This window comes from Balaenoptera acutorostrata, chromosome 12, assembly GCF_949987535.1.
Source record: "Balaenoptera acutorostrata chromosome 12, mBalAcu1.1, whole genome shotgun sequence".
In the NCBI taxonomy this organism is placed as follows: Eukaryota; Metazoa; Chordata; class Mammalia; order Artiodactyla; family Balaenopteridae; genus Balaenoptera; species Balaenoptera acutorostrata.
The window spans coordinates 36,254,856-36,273,349 of record NC_080075.1 but is presented as its reverse complement, the minus strand read 5'-3'; the positions used below and the strand labels follow the sequence as shown (position 1 = coordinate 36,273,349).

Below are 18,494 nucleotides of genomic sequence, written 5' to 3'. Positions count from 1 at the left end.
AATCCAGACAAAGGAAAAGAAGATTCTCATAGCTATGGAGGCCATAAGTAGAGCCATGTGCCCTGAAAATGATGGGACTGGTTATGTCTTGGAGAAGGGGGAAAAGATGAGACAGTGCCTTTGGCAAATAATTTTATCCACTCCAGAATTGCTGGAGAATGCTTCAGAATTGCTTCTAACATTTCAAAGCAGGACAGGGATGAATTGACAGTTATTCTCTTTATATTCAGGATGTAATTTGAACCTGAAATGTCTCGGCAGCCATCTCCTGGTTTTTATCCAGAATATCCACACTGATGTCACTCAAGAAAAATTCCTAGTTTATGAACATCTTTTGAAAACTCTAACAGCTACCAGCAGCTTTGAAATGGTAAAAGAGTTTATTTGCTGAACAAAACTTCAATTGGATGGACCATCTGGGTACCTAAGGTGCAGATGGAGTTCCTGCAATGATTAACCACACATTTATTTTTACTTCTACAGTGAAGATGGAAGTTGTACACACAGTACTGAGGATCATTATGTGCTCCGCTGGACTACATTGGCACCAAGGTGCTGTCTACATCCTATATGAAGATTGTCTTCTGCAATGAAAATCATTTTATCAGTGCCAGGGATAAATTTACTACCTTTTCAAGAGGTTTAGTCAAGAACTGAAGGTATAATATTAAGTTCTTAATTACACAAAAGTTCATTAGATTTCACAGAAAAGTCTTAAAATGCTTTCTTTGAAGTCTGGACACATTTTTGGTGTTGATAATGGAGTATCTGCCTTTGTTTACATTTTAATTTATTTTATTTATTTTATTTATTTATTTATTTTTGGCTGTGCTGGGTCTTCGGTTCATGCGAGGGCTTTCTCTAGTTGCGGCAAGTGGGGGCCACTCTTAATCGCGGTGCGGGGACCGCTCTTCATCGCGGTGCGCGGGCCTTTCACTATTGCGGCCCCTCCCGTTGCGGGGCACAGGCTCCAGACGCGCAGGCTCAGCAGCTGTGGCTCACGGGCCCAGCTGCTCCGTGGCATGTGGGATCTTCCCAGACCAGGGCTCGAACCCGTGTCTCCTGCATTAGCAGGCAGATTCTCAACCACTGCGCCACCAGGGAAGCCCTTTGTTTACATTTTAAGGCAAAGAACATTCTCAGAACCATCTAAAGGGAGATTTATTTTGGCCTGGCTCACTTCAAAGATGACTTGGGTCCATATAAATGAGGTAAACCCTTCCCTTTAAGACAGTTGTCAGCATGTTCAGCTATAAAGTCTTAACCAACCTGCAAAGTCAACAGGGCCCATAACACCCAAATGTTTACAAAGTCTTGGACTAAGCAACAAGATAGACAATGAAGGGGCCAAGGCCTACTTGGTCTCCATGTGTAAGTCAACTTTTTCCATTTTATTCACTCTTTTAATACTATGTGCCTCTTCTTCATAATACTTGCCATGATTGTAACTTTACATTTTTAATGGTCCTTTTGATGGGCCAACTTAGCTATAGTCTCCAGTTATTCAATGTCAGTGCTGTTGTGGATATATTTTGTAGATGTGATTCAAGTTCATAATCAGTTGACTTGAAGTAGGGAGATTATCCTAGATGATCTGGGTGGATCTGATTCACGGAGCTGAAAGGCCTGAAAAGCAAAGCTGAGGTTTCCCTAAAGAAGAAAAAATTTCTGTGTGTGGATAGCAGCTTCAGCCCATGCCTGAGACTGTCCAGCCTGTCCTTTCTGATAGCCTGCCCTATAAATTTCAGACTCGCCTAACTAGCCCACACAATCAAGTAAGCCAACTCCTTGCAAGAAACTTCTTAATATATATCTTCTACTGGTTCTCTCTCTCTGGTCAAACCCTGACTCTTACAACACTGTTGTGTGATTCTTTGGTAAATACATGTTTTACTTTCTGGACTGTAAAATTCAAGAAGGCAGAGACAGTACTATTTTTATTTACGTATTTATTATTTGCCAACTATGGTATTCCATGGTATGGAATAATGCCCAAGTTACAAAATTCACTCAAAAAAAAATGTTTGCTGAATGAGTAATTACAGATTGATAGATTTCTGTATTTTTAACTAAACTATAACCCTTAAATAGAACTGAAAACAGGATTATATCTTCCAAATCTCTGGAACAAATACAAATGAAAAAGTACATAGTTCATCCAGTAAAAGGTAGATAATAAGAAAAAGAACAAGAAGCATAACCTTAGAAAAATATAAAAATTTCAAAAGTAAATAAAAAAAGATTAATTATAACAATTAATGGATATTGATTTAAAAATCCTTATTAAGAAAAAGGAAATGCTGGGACTTCCCTGGTGGCACAGTGGTTAAGAATCCTCCTGCCAATGCAGGTGACACAGGTTTGATCCCTGGTCTGGGAAGATCCCACATGCCACAGAGCAACTAAGCCCGCGAGCCACAACTACTGAGCCTGCATGCCACAACTACTGAAGCCCGCGTGCCTAGAGCCCGTGCTCCACAAGAGAAGCCACTGCAATGAGAAGCCCGCACAATGCAACAAAGAGTAGCCCTCATTTGCTGCAGCTAGAGAAAGCCTGTATGCAGCAACGAAGACCAAACACAGCCAAAAATAAATAAATTTTTAATAAAAAGAGAAAGAAAAAAATGCTTAGATTTAGTTTTATAAAAATCCAACTGTTGCTTGTAAGAAAGATATCTAAAACCAAAATTTTAAGAGTTTTAAAAGAACGAGATGGTCAGCAATATTTCCAAAAAAATGTTAAAAAAGCAGAAGCAGTGATATTAATATTGACAAGGAAATACCCAGAAAGAAAAAGAAAAGCATATATGGGATAAAGAGAATGCATTTATAAGATTAAAAAGAGATATAAGAATTAGGAATTATGTGTCAGTTTATAAAAATATTAAAAGTTCATATTGATAAAAATAGAAGACATAGACAGAAATATGACTTTAGTTGAGATCCTTTATAAACCATTATTATAAGTTTATAAAACATCAAATAAATTTAATGATGAAAAATTAATTAAGAAAGATAGATTATATGACATATATTTTGATCTATGACAAACATACAATACTTTCTTTAAAGTGTCTGAAAAATATAATTTCTTCATTTTCTAGAAATAAAGAATATCTCAGTAAACTTCAAAAAATGGATACTTTACTGGCCACTTTCTTTGATCATAATGAAATAAAATAAAGCATAACAAAAAAAACCACTAAAAATTAATAGTAAAAAATCAGACAAATATTTCTAATCCTTTGGGAATTAAAATAATTTCTCCCAAATAACCACTGGCTAAAAATAAAGTGAAATGCAAAATGAAATAGCATATAAAAAGGTAAGGCATTAAACCAAAATCTATATTTAAAAATAGAATCAAAAGTTTGCATTAATTTTTTCAATTAGCAAAATAAATAGAGAAAATGCACTAATCATTGACCTTAAGATATTAGAAAAGGAACAACTACAATAATATTCTGAGGAAAATAGAGGGTAGAAAGTAATGATGGCTATGTTAAGATAGTAAATTAGAAAACAGGAAAAACAAGATAGATAAAGCCATGGTCTACTTCTCTGAGAAAAAACTAATGCAATTATAATTCTTTAATAAATCTAATAAAAAGAGATTGTGAAGAATATGGAGATAATTTTCATCTGTGTAATTGTGTTCAATTCTACATAAATAAAATTAACGATCTTGGGACTTCCCTGGTGGTCCAGTGGTTAAGACTCTGCACTTCCAATGCAGGGGGCCCAGGTTCAATCCCTGGTCGGGGAACTAGATCCCACATGCCGCAACTAAGAGTTCGCCTGCTGCAACTAAAGATCTCGCATGCTGCAATGAAGATCCTGCATGCCCCCGCAACTAAGACCCGATGCAGCCAAATAAATAAATAAATATATTTTTTAAAATAAATAAATAAATAAAATTAGCAATCTCGATGACAAGGAGGAAATCGAAAATCTAAGCTTTAAGGAAAATTTTAAGTTATCATTAAATAACTTCCCCCAAAGACTATAGACTCAGATAATGGAAATCTCAGTTTACTTTATGGATAAATTCTTTTAATCTTCTAAGAAATTAATAATTCCCACACAATGTAAATTATTCTACAACATAACAAAATATGGAAGGATTCCCCGTGTACCAAATAAATTAGGAATTAGTCTGGGGAATAAGAGGCTTAGAATTTCCTAGATAGGTGACATTTGATGACGCTCTCAAACCCAGGCTCCTATAAAATGAGAACAGTAACAGTACAAACTTCATAAAATGTCTGTGCAATTTAAATTGGATAATTCTTGTAAACCACAACTTAGTAGATTCCCAGGGACACAGTGTAAACTCTATAATGTTTTTTCAGCTAGAATAACCCTGATATAAAAACTTGTTAAATATAATGCTGAAGTCAACAACACACCAATTTAGTTAATGAGAAATGATGGACAAATCTAAATAAAATATACGCAATCAAATTTAATAGCCTATTAGAGAATAATCAAGCATAAATGCAATGACAATTTAGTATTAGGCCATGTGCTCATGCAATGAGTTCAGCTACATTGATGTACCAAATAAGGAAACCATTATCACATAAAGAGCCTATGCCTGATAGCATCTTATAAGTGAGGAAGGAAAGTAAGATATCTCTCTAATATGATAAGTCAACAACTTCTTAATGATGAAACACTAGAAACATGGCCACTGAAATTACAAGGAACACACTAATGGCTGCCATATCCAGTTTCATTCAGGATAAAAGTGTAGCTAGTCAAAAAAAATCTACATGTCCAAATTGCTATTACAGGTAAAGGTGGCCACGTGACACAGTTCTAGCTGGTAACCTGTAAACAGAAATCCCTAGGTGAAGCTTGAGGGAAGGGGGTGAAGAGCGAGTAGTGGAGGGGAGATATAGGTGGAGCCTATTCCTCCTCCTCCCAGGGAACATGGAACAGTCATAGGAATATGAAGCCCCAGTCTAAGGACTGAGGAGCAAAAAAATTCAAGGAGCCTGAGTTCCCAAGGTATTACACAACCAAGGTGCTAGGCCTGGGTGGTTTAGCTCTAGACAGGCCTTCAGTTCCTTATCCATCAATATTCATCAAACCTTTACTCCTTTAAACCAGTCATTCTGAGTGTGGTTCCTAGACCAGCAGCATCAGTATCATCTGTGAACCTGTTAGAAATCCAAATTCTTGGACACTACCCCAGACCTACTGAATCAAAAACTCTGGAGGAGAAGCCCAACAATCTAGGTTTTAATAAGCCCTCCAGGGGATTTAAGCCACTATCCTTCAGGGCTCTCCAAAAGCCAAATTCAATTCTACCTAAAAATATATTCTGCTGATGAACATGATGAGAAAATTCACTAGTCTCTCAGGAAAAAAAAAATTAAGTTAGATATTTACTTTATACAGAAAATTGAATTTCACATGGATTCAAGATTATATACATATGCAGATATGTGTATATACACATTATATATATATATATATATACCTGAAAGGTAATTTTTGTGGTTCTTTTTTTGTCTTTGAGTTGTGGAAAGATTTTATAAGCATAAAGGAAAGAAAGCAAATCTGAATAAAAGTATCAATAAATTTAACCAACTAAACTTTTAGAATAAATTTTAAAGCAAGAACACACATTCATACACAGCTTTTGGCAGGAAAGAGCTCTCTGCAGGAGGCCCTTTTTTCTAGACACTAACCTTAAATCAGGCACCCCCATGATCTACTTTTCTCTGCCCCAAGCACACCCTTCAAATCTTCTAATCACACAATACCTTGCCTAATGTGTTGGTTCTTTCCATAGATCAAAGTAGTAGAAATGAAGAGTAAGTAATTAACAGACGACCAGATCTCTTCCCTAGCTTCCCCTTCAGTAATCTCCTGAACAAACTGTGTGAACAAGATAACATCTAAAGAAAAATCAGAAGTCCACAAGCCTGCACACAGTGGCAGATGGCGACAACTCTGACCCCCTTATCTCAGAGATTAACTGAGATTACTTCCCTTTTTCCCTTTAAAAGCTTTCATGGCTGAGCAGAATCTTCAGAGATGGTTTTTGGGGGACCCTGAGTCCATTATCTCCCCAGATTGCTGGCATTCTGATGAAAAGCAACTTTCCTTTCTACCAACATTTCTCTCTCTCTCTCATTTATTTTTGAGCAGAAAGCAGTGGGACCTAAGTTCAGTAACGCAAACACAGTCATCTTTAAAAGGCAACTGGCACACATAAATTTTTTTAGAAAATACAACAAAGGACTGCCATTCTTTCTATACAAACAATAACATAAACAAGTAAAAAATTTAAGAATAAATGAAAAGGCCCATAATGTAGTATCAAATGAAAGCAATCCATATATGCTAATATATACTATGCACATATGTGAGTATATGTATTTATATCAGTATATCTATTACACATATACACCTATATCCACAAGGAAATAGTCCAATATTAACAGTAGTTATCTCTGAATTATGACATTAACTAAATTTTTAGTTTTTCTATAACTTCCAAGTTTTCTACAATGAACATGAATTGCCTTTAATATCAGAAAAATATATGCATGAAACATTGTATGTCATGAATGTGAACAACAGGCTTGAGAATAGATAGCATGTTAGGACTGAAGGGCCTAATTGCTAAGAATGGGTCTCCAAGACATCTTACATAAAATTGCAGAATGGAATAAGAGATTTGCTATGTTTTTAATAATTACTGTACTTAAAAAATTACATCCTGAAATGGCAATTTTTTCTCCCCAATTTCCTCGAGTTGGAAGCTTACCTAACCAAATTTCACTCTTGACCTCACCAAAGCTCCTAAACTCACTGGCCCCTCCTCCACTGTGTAGCTTGGTACCTTTAGGAATGTATCCAGAACAATGAGTAGTCTGGGGTCTCCTTTTCTGAGTGAAATCAGGAACGATCTCATCCCTTATCTCATTCTCTCTGGCTGTCGAGTTTCCCATCCTGCCTTGTTCTCTGTCCCTTTTCAAGTGTCTGCCACCTGTTTAAGTCACTGTTCATTCTACCCCCTTGTCTTTCAGTCTTCAAGCTTCACTTCTCTGGCTTTAATCCCTACTGATTTGGCATTTCCATGGACTAACAGTGCAACAGTGGCCAAGCCCTGAACTTTCCATGCAAGTGGTGTTCTGGTAAATGGTTAACAACTAGCTCCCTCTGAAAAAAAAAAGAAAAATTGATACAGATACAGCCAGAAGGCACACACACACATTTATTATAAATTACTACTGATATGAAGGATACTTCATATCACATAATTTCCAAATAATAATAAAATATACAATACTCTTTATCATGAATTCAATATAGTTAATTAAATCTCACAGAATGCTTTTGTAGATTTTTGTTAAACTCTTGTATTCATAGCCAGCCTAAGGCTTTGATTGAGGAGCAAGAGGGTAGTTCTGCCATGAATAATGGTTGATATATTCCTTTAAGTTAATGAGAAAATAGAACACTGAAGATCTATGTAGGAAGTTCAATAGTTTCTCAATGATCTGAGTGACTTATTTACTCAATCAGAGAATTTTCTTTGAATTCTGGGAGAATATTCCCTCAATTTTTTGTGCTATTCACACCTTACTTGTTATTGTCAAAGCATGCTTTGAAGTGTAATCTGCGTTTTTCTCCATCACTTTCTAAGATCTAGACAATCAACAAACAGTAAATCAAGCCTTGATCTGTAGTGTTTTATCAGTTTCTATGGGGTGAGTTTTCCCATCATGGCTGATTTCATGCTGCTGAGGCAGCATCACTGAATGCGGAGTTGAAAAGAGAGGAGTAATGACAGTAATGACCATGGTGTTTCCACCGTATAGACACAATGGGTACAGATAAGCTCAAAAGCATAGATTATAGCTAAATAATTACCGATGGTGAGTTCTGAATATTTATTAACTTTGTTTTTAATATAATTTAGTAGATGTTTACATAAATTAATTTTTAATAATGGCTTTCAAAATTCCTGAAATGTTGTTTTCAACATTTCAGGGCCCCAGCTCCCCTGTGTTTCCCCAGAAAAGTGCTTTTCATCATTTGTATATTAATAAAGGGGACTGTGGAATATATACATTCATAAGTAGCCTGAATATCTTCCATCTTGCTAATGTGTTCTTCCAAGAAGAAGACAAATACTGCAGAGCATCTGGGAAACGTATTGGAAATTTGGATCATTGGCTGCATAAGCCTTAATCTATTCAAGCAGTAGGCTCATTTGAGAAGCTCAGGCCCTGGCCCTCATATTCAGCCTACACATTTGTAAGAGGATAGCGCTCATGAAGGGGGTCCATGGCAGGAGGTTACTGAAGGGTCACTGAAATTCAAGCTGGGTTGTCTTGGAAAGCCAATGGATGTGTGGAGTAAGAAGCCAAAAAGACTCCTTTCTACTTTGACTGTGGCTGTACTGTTATTCTTACACATAGGTTTAGATTCTGGTCAAGTAGGGACAATAAGAAAGAATAAAAATTATTTAGAGAGTACTTGTTCTGTGCTAAACACCATGCTAAATGCTATACATACATCATTTTTATAGTTCTTAAAATGACCTTGGATGGTAAGGATTATTATTCCCACTTACAGCCAGAAAACTGAGAGACAGAGCAATTAGGGGATTTGCCCAGGATCTGCCCAGGATCACCCATAGAGCAAGCAATAAACTAGGATGTGAAACTGCTGGGTACCTCCAAAGCCAATGCTTTGCTATACCACCTCCTTCTCAGTCTGGAGATGCAGGGCTTTTGAGGCCCATTAATAAAAACGTGGATGGTGTCCATTCATTCTTCAACATTCGTCATTAATCCATTAACCAAATATCCTTAGTATACGCCTGTTTTCAGCTGAAATTGTTCATAGTATCCCTTTTCACTATCAGAGGTGTCGTAGTTTGAGTGTTAAATTAAACGGTCCCTCTATATTTAGAAGGACATGTTCTGTGTGTAAGCAGAAACAGAGGCAAGTTGTGTCTCTGCCGTGATTGCAGTGGGTCCAAGATGGCAGCAGCACAAAACCAGCCTCTGCTCTGTTCTTCTCCACCTTACTAGATCAAGTCTGCACAGCTTGCAAGTCTGCACCTCTCCAGGGGCCCTACACTTTCATGTGCATGGGTAAAGGGGAAGAACGAAATGTTCCAAACACAATTTCAGTAGTAATTAGAATGTGTGGGTATGACCTTTGACCTCTGAGATCACCTTCACTGAATCCCACTACCTACTACTACATCATCCTACTACTACATCATCCTACTACTACTTCCTCAACTTGAATGAGTGATTCCTCCCCACCCCACCTGACTTCCTGTGGAGATCTAGTCCTGACAGTCACAAGCAACTTTCTCTATGTCACACTGGAAAAGCACAAGTTTTCCCTCCTACAAAACCCAGGGGATACCTGTAAAAGGGGAAGCCCCTCAAAAAGATCAAGATTATCTAATGCTTCTGAGATATGAAGTCAACCATGCTCATTTTACAGTAGTATTCTTAGATTATTAAATATAACTCCAGAGAAGAGAAAAGATGAAGTAAAATTTGCAAAACTTTCCATGGAAACATTAAAAAAAAAATATTGTGGAGAACTAGAAAAAAATAAAGGTGCCTTAACTGATTATTTGTAGATTAGCTGTTAGCTATTCTTAAAGCCTGTGTAAATTGAAGGCTTTCTTCTTGTGACTGTATCAAGTGAACCCTAAGCTTAAAAAGATATCAACACAAATAATCCACTTTTAAATCTTGAAAATTATACAATCTCTTTCTCTGTAGATGAACATTATATTAAGAAAAATTATTTATCATATTAATAGCAAATGTTTTCACAACTTGAAATATGTTCTGTGTAGTCTTAATTAAATTAAGATTTTCAAACACAGCCTAGTTCTTTTGATTTGAATGAAAGAAACAATCTATGGGCTATATACAGTAATAATTTTTTGGCCTTTACCACCAGGAAAACATCTGGTTTTCTGGTCTTAAAATAAACTTATTACTGCTTTTCTTATAAGGGTCAAAAAAAATCCAGAAAACATCAGCCTAAACAGAAAAACCATCTCTCCCGACATTGCCTAGAGCAGTAACACAAGTAAACATGCGTGTGCATGCACGTGTGTGTAATATATGTGTGATGTTGCTGCTTTTCCTGGAATGTTTTCTCATTCCTCTCTTGCTAATACAGTTTTAATTCTTAAATATTAATGCAATCAAGGAACTAATCCCTATGGATTATACCTTAAACACAAGGGATGGCTCATAGTGATATTAAGTTGAAATCTAACACTTAGAGACTAAAGAATAATACTGTGGTCAAGTCACAAAATAGATATTGCCATAAAAATGTTTAAACTAACTACCATGGCATATTACATTTATTCTTTTCTGCTATTGATAGCTACTTGTATTGGGCTGGAATAAATGACCACATTTCTTTACCAGTATGGTCTTAATGAAAAATTATAGATTATGATTATATTCTTTTGCCAAGTGAGGACTCATGGTTTACTTTTTATGTCTTGACATCAATAAGAAAAGAAAAACTAGGTTTTTCAAACAAAAAGGTTTATTTGAAATCTCCTATTCTTATTAATAGCTTCTTTCTAAAGTATGAAATATATCTTTTTATTGATATTAGGATAATTCTTCATAACTTTTCCTAAACCTTACCTCAAAATGTTTTAGAACATGAGGCAGACTGGAATATGAAATAACTTTAACAAATCGCTGAATAATAGAGACTGATTGCAAAACACCATAAGAGTTAGCACCGTACCAAGAGCCCAGGATACAATTCTGGCTCTGCCATCTAGGACAGAGGTGGGCAAGCTGCTGTCCATGGACCAAATACAGCCTGGGGCTTGTTTTTGCAGGGCTCTCTACCTAGAATGGTTTTCAAAGAGTAAACAAGTCCCAAAAGAATATACAACTAAGATAGTATACGGCCTGCAAAGCCTAAAATATTTACCATGTGACCTTTTACAGGATTTCCCCTGGTCTAGAAGGTCACAATTTTGTCAGGGAAATGATATTTGCCTATGTCCAATAATTAGTGAGAAACAGAAATTATATAGAATAAACTGAAGGTAAGGTGGGAATTTAGAGAAGAGACATTAATCATTGTGGACCAAAATTACTAGGGAAATTACTAGGTGCAGAGAGTCACCTCTCAAACTTTCTTGTGATCATGAATGACCTGGGGATCTTGTAACCATGCAGATTCTGATTCAGCAAGTCTGGGACAGATTCTGCATTTCTAACAAGCTCCCTGGTGATACCCCGGTTGCTCTTCCACATACTACATTTTAAATAATGAGCATTTAGAGGACAGTGAGGGTTTGGAAATGCCAAGAGTAGCAGGTAAAAGGTCCTGCCTGTTGCTGCACTTAGAAGCCATGGTAACAGCCTTAAGAAAATAGTTCAACAGCAGAATAAATGTACCTGTGTTTTCCATATGTTTCTTGCCAATGAGATGACAACCTCCAGGGCCCACTTTTCCCCAACACTGTTACCCGGATTATTGATACTAGACCAAAGCCACATTCATATGAAATATACCAATCATTTTTTCCAGAAGTCTGAAAGACAGGAAAAACCCTGTTGAAAGGAAAAATTTCTTACCCTGGGAACTGAATTGACATGAGTAGAGTTAGTTTTGTAATATAGACTTTGCAATTTAACTACCTTCTTGTCTATCCTTTTACATTCAAACTGATCTAAAATGTTATTTATAACTTTAATATGTTTTCAATGCTGTAATTTCATTCCTAAACAATCAAAAGCCATTTTCGGCTCTGACCAGAAGATTCTGTATAAATAACCATTCACAAAAGGAAACATTTGCATGTAGGACACTTCAAGCACCCCTAAGCATGCATTTGGCTAGGCTAACTAAAACACTATTAACAGTAGTAAAAATATTAAGAAGACTTTATTTTTACAGTAAATAAAGAAATTTGTAATAGTCTCAGATACAGTTTAGGAGTGTTTTAAAATTATGGTGGCAGAGTGAATGATGTGAATCCTGTTGCTTGAAGAAGAGTCAAGGGCAGTCTTTAAAATCAGGCCATCTTCCTGGTGTTCATAACCGCAAAGACACATGGATGATGACCGAATTCCATTACAGCCAGGGAAAAGAAAGTTATTAACTTTGAATAAGACATTTTGGAGCTGTTCAGATTATTTTCCCCCAAGGTTTCACTTAAAGCAGTAGAGAAAAGTATCTTTTTAAATTACCTCCATGACACCCACAGACATTATTCCTGGGTAGATACAGGCCCAATGGGGGTTGGTGCCTGAAATGATCAGTGGGGTTGAATTCAGTTAGTGGCACTGCTAAGTGGTGCTTGCGGAAACCACAGTGTGCAAAATATATGCCCCACTCCAGAATCTGAGTAACTTGCTCTGCTTTCTCCTAACAACATCCCCAGACTGAACTCCCGATTGTCACTCAGTTAGAAAGGGTCCCTTCCTCCAGTGAAGCTCCCTTTCCCAGAAACTTTCTGATTTCTCAGCCTTAGTAAGTTGCCCCAGGCTTTCTTTTCTTGTAACATTTACAGCTTGGCTTCATTTTTAAACCTGTAACCTGTATATAGTGTAGGACACTCTGAGTCCAATTCTGAGTGCAATCACTGAATTGGGAGGCTTAAAATTGATGAAAGGTTTGAAAAATAGGTAAGATGAGGAAATGCTGAAGGATATGAGGTTACTTAAACTGGAGAAAGGAGCATGAGACATAAGAAAATCAGTGGTATGCTATAGCCAACTCATCCTAGCTATTGAATTTTTAGGAATTTTCTGAGCTGATTGTTAAACACAACCATTAATCACAGGTAAATTATATAAACATATATTACAAACAAAAGTAATACAAAGGAGCACAGGAAATTTTGGGGGGTGATGGTTATGTGTATTATCTTGATTGTGGTGAAGATTTCAGGAAGTATGTTGAGTACTGTAGAGTGATTGCTAGAATGTTGTAAATCTTATTTATTCCATTGTAAAATTTTATGTAAGATTTATCATAAGCCCATTGTTAGTAATTAAACCCTCCATTTCTCTTATGGTATCTATTCTTTCATAGAAAGTGGTAGAAATTTGGAATCTCTATTTTGGAGTGGGGAAGCATGCATTCTCCTAATCAAGGAGATTTGTCACTTTATCATGTGACATTGAAAGCTCCTGGCGACCACAGGTTCATGGTGGCACAGATGGGAACCTCTTCAACAAACTCAATAACTCAGGGGTAGGAGCTAAGAAAGTTAGTGGCATGACTGATCCAAAGTTTGAGGCCAGCAAGGAAAACGTACTGGCAGGTTGAGAGGTGAGGAAATTGAGGAAACATAAAACAGGTTATTCTGGAGAACGGGCTGGAAAGACAAACAAATACGGTCCATAGTTTCTAAACTTTTAGGTATTTATAAAATAGTGAGCTGTAAAAAAATAAATAAATAAAATAAAATACAATAGTGAGCCAAGAAAAGTTTTTAAAAAATGATTTGAAACAACAGCTGGTGCCCACTATAATTTGTCTCAGGTTCAAATGAATCACTAAAATATTTTAGCTCCCAACTCCATCTTTCAATGGGATTCTGTTACATTCTATTTTGAACTTTTTGAAATAATATTCCTTTAACTTATTATTTTTAAAAAACTGCTCAAATCATTTATAATTAAGCATGATTTTGCCACAGTTCATAGCAACCTTCTTGTCCTTAAGAATGGTTTTGGTATCACGCTTTGCAAACAGCAATTAAAATAAAAGCATTCTGCAGCGGGTATTTCTCTGTTCCCAATTTGTGCCTTCTAATAAAAATTGAGAAACAATTAGACCATAACCCTTAAGGCAAAGCTTTGTTTTAGTTCAGCTTTTGTGGCTATAAGGAATACAGACTCACTGGCATTAGCTAGTTCAAGGAAAGGAAGTTTACTGTAAGGGCTCTCATTGAAGAAGAAAAGGAAATGATTGGAATTACAATAGCACCTGGTCTTAGGGACCCTGGAGCTGAATGGTTGTTCAGTTTCCAGTATCTGAAATCTACAAATATTCATCCCAATGATCCTGACACTGCTTCTTTTGGTTCCACTACTAGAAGGTTTCCTCAGAATTTCTGCCTCCCCCCACCCTCCATGTTTTTGCGCAGGGCCCTCTAGCAAATTCTTACTTCAAACCTCCGAGAGGAAATATGATTGTCTCAGTGTATCTTTTTGTAACAGTCAGAGGTGGAGAGTCAACCTATGGATTGGCTCCCAAAGTCAAGAGCCCATCTCTACTCCAATCAGGGATCACCTGGGCAGCAGAGGCTCTCCATGGAGTAGCTCCCCCAGAAGAGGGATAGACATGGTAGGTGATTTTAATTACAATTGCCAGCAGCAAGGAACTACCATATAGCACAGGGAGCTATATTCAATATCTTGTGATAACCTATAATGGAAAAGAATCTAAAAACTGAAACTAACACATTGTAAATCAACTATACTTCAATGAAAAAATTAACTAGTTAGTTAATTAATTTTAAAAAGTTGCCAGTAGGTCAGGGCTGAGGAAAAATGGGCCCAGTGCTTACCCAAGTGCATTCTGGGGTATATTTAAGAAACACAGTAACAACACTATTAAAAAAATTCTCTAGTCATTTTGTTGCCTATTCAGATTCTGTCAATTGTATTCTGATAGATTTGGAGCTGGGGTAGAGCTCTGTATACAAAGTGTGCTATGTAATAGGACATTATGATTTTAATTATTTTTTTCTTGAAACAAAGACCTCTTACAATTGGCTATTGATCCGGAAGATAATATCATTATAATATAAGTGACAAGGCAATCACTCCCCAAAAAGCTCCTTAGAAAGGCTCTCAATGTCTCAAATTTTTGCTTAATAATCACTGTTAAACTTATGGATAATTTCTGCAGGTAAAACAAGTCAGAGTTTAACTCTGGTTTATTAAAAAGTTTTTAGTTGTACTAAAACTTACTTATATGTACATGTTGTTCAAATGCCTAGAGACGTTATTTTGGCATTTTGAATCATATTGCATTCAGATGTCTACAAGACTTATCTTTTGTTTATTAAAACATTTTATCCAGAAGTTAAGTGTACTGTATTCATTTCAGGAGTTATATTCAGGAAGCACATTTAATTTGAACTATGTTTAGAACTGTAACAGATTGTGTGAATTCAGTAACTTTAAAACTAAAACTTATGATAGTTTCCTACCACATAATTATTATAGATTACAGCCACCCTGGGGGTGCTAAGGTAACAACACGTCTGTTTTTTGAGCTCGAGTTGTTCCTTTTTACAAGGGTTACCTGAGCACTATAGAATTTGGACAGTTAGGGGAAATTATTCATTGCTATTTTATTTGCAATATTAATATGCTTTAAAGGATTACTACACGGTTATTACTCCTATAAGCATTATTAAATTCTTCAAACTCTTTAACTATTTTATAAGTGTGAGTTAGATGTTTTTAGGATAAATTCGGTCTTAGATAGCTATGATGCCATTTATTTAAGAAAGTGTTGTAGTAGACATTTGAGGTTTTTTATTCTGCTTCTGGAATTCTCGGTCAGTTGAGAGGTAGGAGAGATCCCAGAGAAAAATTACAGTATTCCTATTAATTTAGACAATTAGAGGCTCAAGAAGTTAATTTGAATTTTAAGAGATGTGACCTCCCAAGCAGTCATATCCAGTTATAAATGTATAAAACCAAATAATGGTTTTAAAATATGTAGATTAAAAACAATCAGACAGAAAGGAAGGGGATAGGGCACAACCATTAAAAGAATGACATAGGATACTACAAAAACTGGTTAGACCCAACTAGGCCCAAGGTGGCAGAAGATTTGACTTCCTGTAGACCTTGAACCTCACTGTAATACATTAGTTAAAGGACACACCCACCAGCACCATGACAGGTGCCATGACAGTTCCAAGGCCGACCATAAAAGGCCAAAAAGTGGGCTGTGGCCCAATTCCTGGAAATCCCTGCTCCTTCCCCAAAATAGTTAGAATATTCTTCCCATTCATTAGCCTGTGAAATTACCTAGCCCATAAAAACTAACCACCTCCACACCTTGGGGCACTCCCACTTTCTGAGATAGTCTGCATTCTGCCTAGGGAATATGTATCTCTCTAAATAAACTTGCTTTCATTTTACTTTGGCTCTTGAATGTTTTCCTGCGCAAAGGACCCTCAGTTGGTGGCCCAACCCAGGAACTTGCTTGAGACCTGAGACATGACCTTTCTCTCCCTCCCTCTTCTCCTGCAACAATGGCAAGAGAAATATTAGTAGAAAGTCAAGTGCTGAGGAAAAAGAAAATAATTATTTGATCATGATGTTTTACATAATTGCTAGAACCTCAAATTTAGGTCTAGGATTCCTGTCAGCCAGACTAAAGAATAAAAACAGAGTAAATTACAAAAAAGCAATATAAATCAGTTCTTCAGTAGAAACAAAGATTTTTCCTTACATTAAAATTTTAAAACATTTTTATTGATAAATATAACATGTATACAGGAAAGTAAACAAAATGACATGTTCAGCTCAATAAATTATCACAAAACCAGCAACTAAAACAAGACAAGGAACAAAACCAACACATCAAATACTTCCCCTCCCTCTTGGCTTCTAATCATTGCCTCTTCTCCCTTCCCCAAAGTAACCATTATCCTGACTTTTATGTTAATCACTTTCTTGATTGTTCTTTATAATTTTATCATTTAAGCTTACATCCCTATACAATATAGCTTAATTTTGCCTATTGGAATTTATGTAAATGGAGTTATATAGTATTCTTGCAGAGGAAGGAGTAGGGGAGTCTGGCTTCTTTTGCTTAAGTTTATGTTTATGAGATTTTTTTCCTTATTGTTGAAAGGAGCTGTAGTTTTTCATTTTCATTACTATGTAGCATTTTGTTGAGCAAATATAGCTCAATATATTTACCCACTCTACTGCTGAAGGGTATTGGGTTGGCTTCCAGTTTAGGGTAATTTTGAATTTACCTGCTAAAACCATTTTTATAAAATGTATCTTTATGCACAAGTCCATGAATTTCCATTGGTTATAGCCCTAGGAATGGAACTGCTAGATCAAAACCCGTTTTCCAAATTGTTGGACCAAGTCATACCCTCACCAGCAGTTCCGTGACAGTTCCCATTGATTGGGGCCTCTGGCTCTGTGTTAGCTGTGGCTGTGCTTTCATCACTGTTTTACTTACTTGATACCCACCCCTATTGTCAGTCTTCTTAATTTTAGCTACTCTGATGGGTGTAAAAGAGTATCATATTGTGGTTTTAATTTTCATTTTCCTCATTACAAATGAGGTTGAGCAAGTTTTGAGCAAACAAACTTTAGACAAGTTTGTTGATCACTTTGATTTTCTTTTGCAGAAACTGCTAAAGCATTATATCTGACCCATTTTTATTAACAGTGGTCAACCATTTCCTTAGTGATTTACATCTGTTCTTCATATATTTTATATATGGGCCCTTAATTTTGCATATTGTAAATATCTTCTCCCAATTTGTGCCTTGCCTTTCATTCTCTTTAATGTCTTTGGACAGACAGAAGTTCTTAAGTTATGAATTTAATGTAGTCACATTTATAATTATTTTCCTTATAGTTGGTGACTTTTTGTTCCATTTAAAATTCATTTTCTGTAATGAAGACAATTTATGCCACACTGTCTTAACTAACTGGTAGAGATCCAACTTTATTGTTTTTCAGGAGATCTTCAAGAGTTCCTTGGATATTTTTAGCCTTTTGCATTTCCATGTTCATTTTAAAATAAACTTGCCATATTACACACATAGATACACACACCTACTGCCATTTTGAATGGATTTGCATTGAATCTATAAATAAATTTGGGAAGAACATCATAACAATATTGAGTTTGCAACCTATGAACATAGTATAATTCTCCATTTATCAGGTCTTCAATTTCTTTCAAAAATATTTCATAATTCTCTCTGTAGGGGTGTTGCAATCTGGTTAAATCTATTCCTAGTTAATTGATACCTTGTATGCTACTATGTCATATTTTTTTAAAAAGTCAATGTTACATTTATTATTAATCTATTGAAACATGATTGATCTTCGAATACTGACTTCATATCAGCAACTCTGTTAATGTATGAATTTAATAACTTTTCCTACATGTTTTGATTTTCTATGCACATATCCTCCATGAAAGAAGTTTCATGCCTTCCTTCCTAATCTATACCTTGTATTTCCTCTCCTTCGAAATATTAAACCCCACAAGAACCTGAATCCGAGTAAACTCAATACAAAGATGCCAGTGGATTCTTTCCACATCGCATGCTCTCACTCTCAGCTATGGTGGCCAGACGGCTGTCCCTTAACAACCAGTTCCTATCCTGACGAATCCGAGCAGAGTAGAGCAGGTTCGCGATGCGGGCTTCCGAAGCGCCCGCTCGCACCCTGGCCGCCCCGCCCCTCGTCCGGACGCAGCCAATCAGAACCCGCCTC

General features: G+C 36.2%; 1 non-coding gene across 1 annotated transcript; it reads left to right on the top strand.

Moving 5' to 3' along the window:
• The first annotated feature begins 3,693 nt into the window (after positions 1-3,693).
• TRNAG-UCC (transfer RNA glycine (anticodon UCC)) lies at positions 3,694-3,766 on the top strand. The gene has a single exon. It is a non-coding gene; the product is annotated as a tRNA-Gly (tRNA).
• Positions 3,767-18,494: the final 14,728 nt, after the last annotated feature.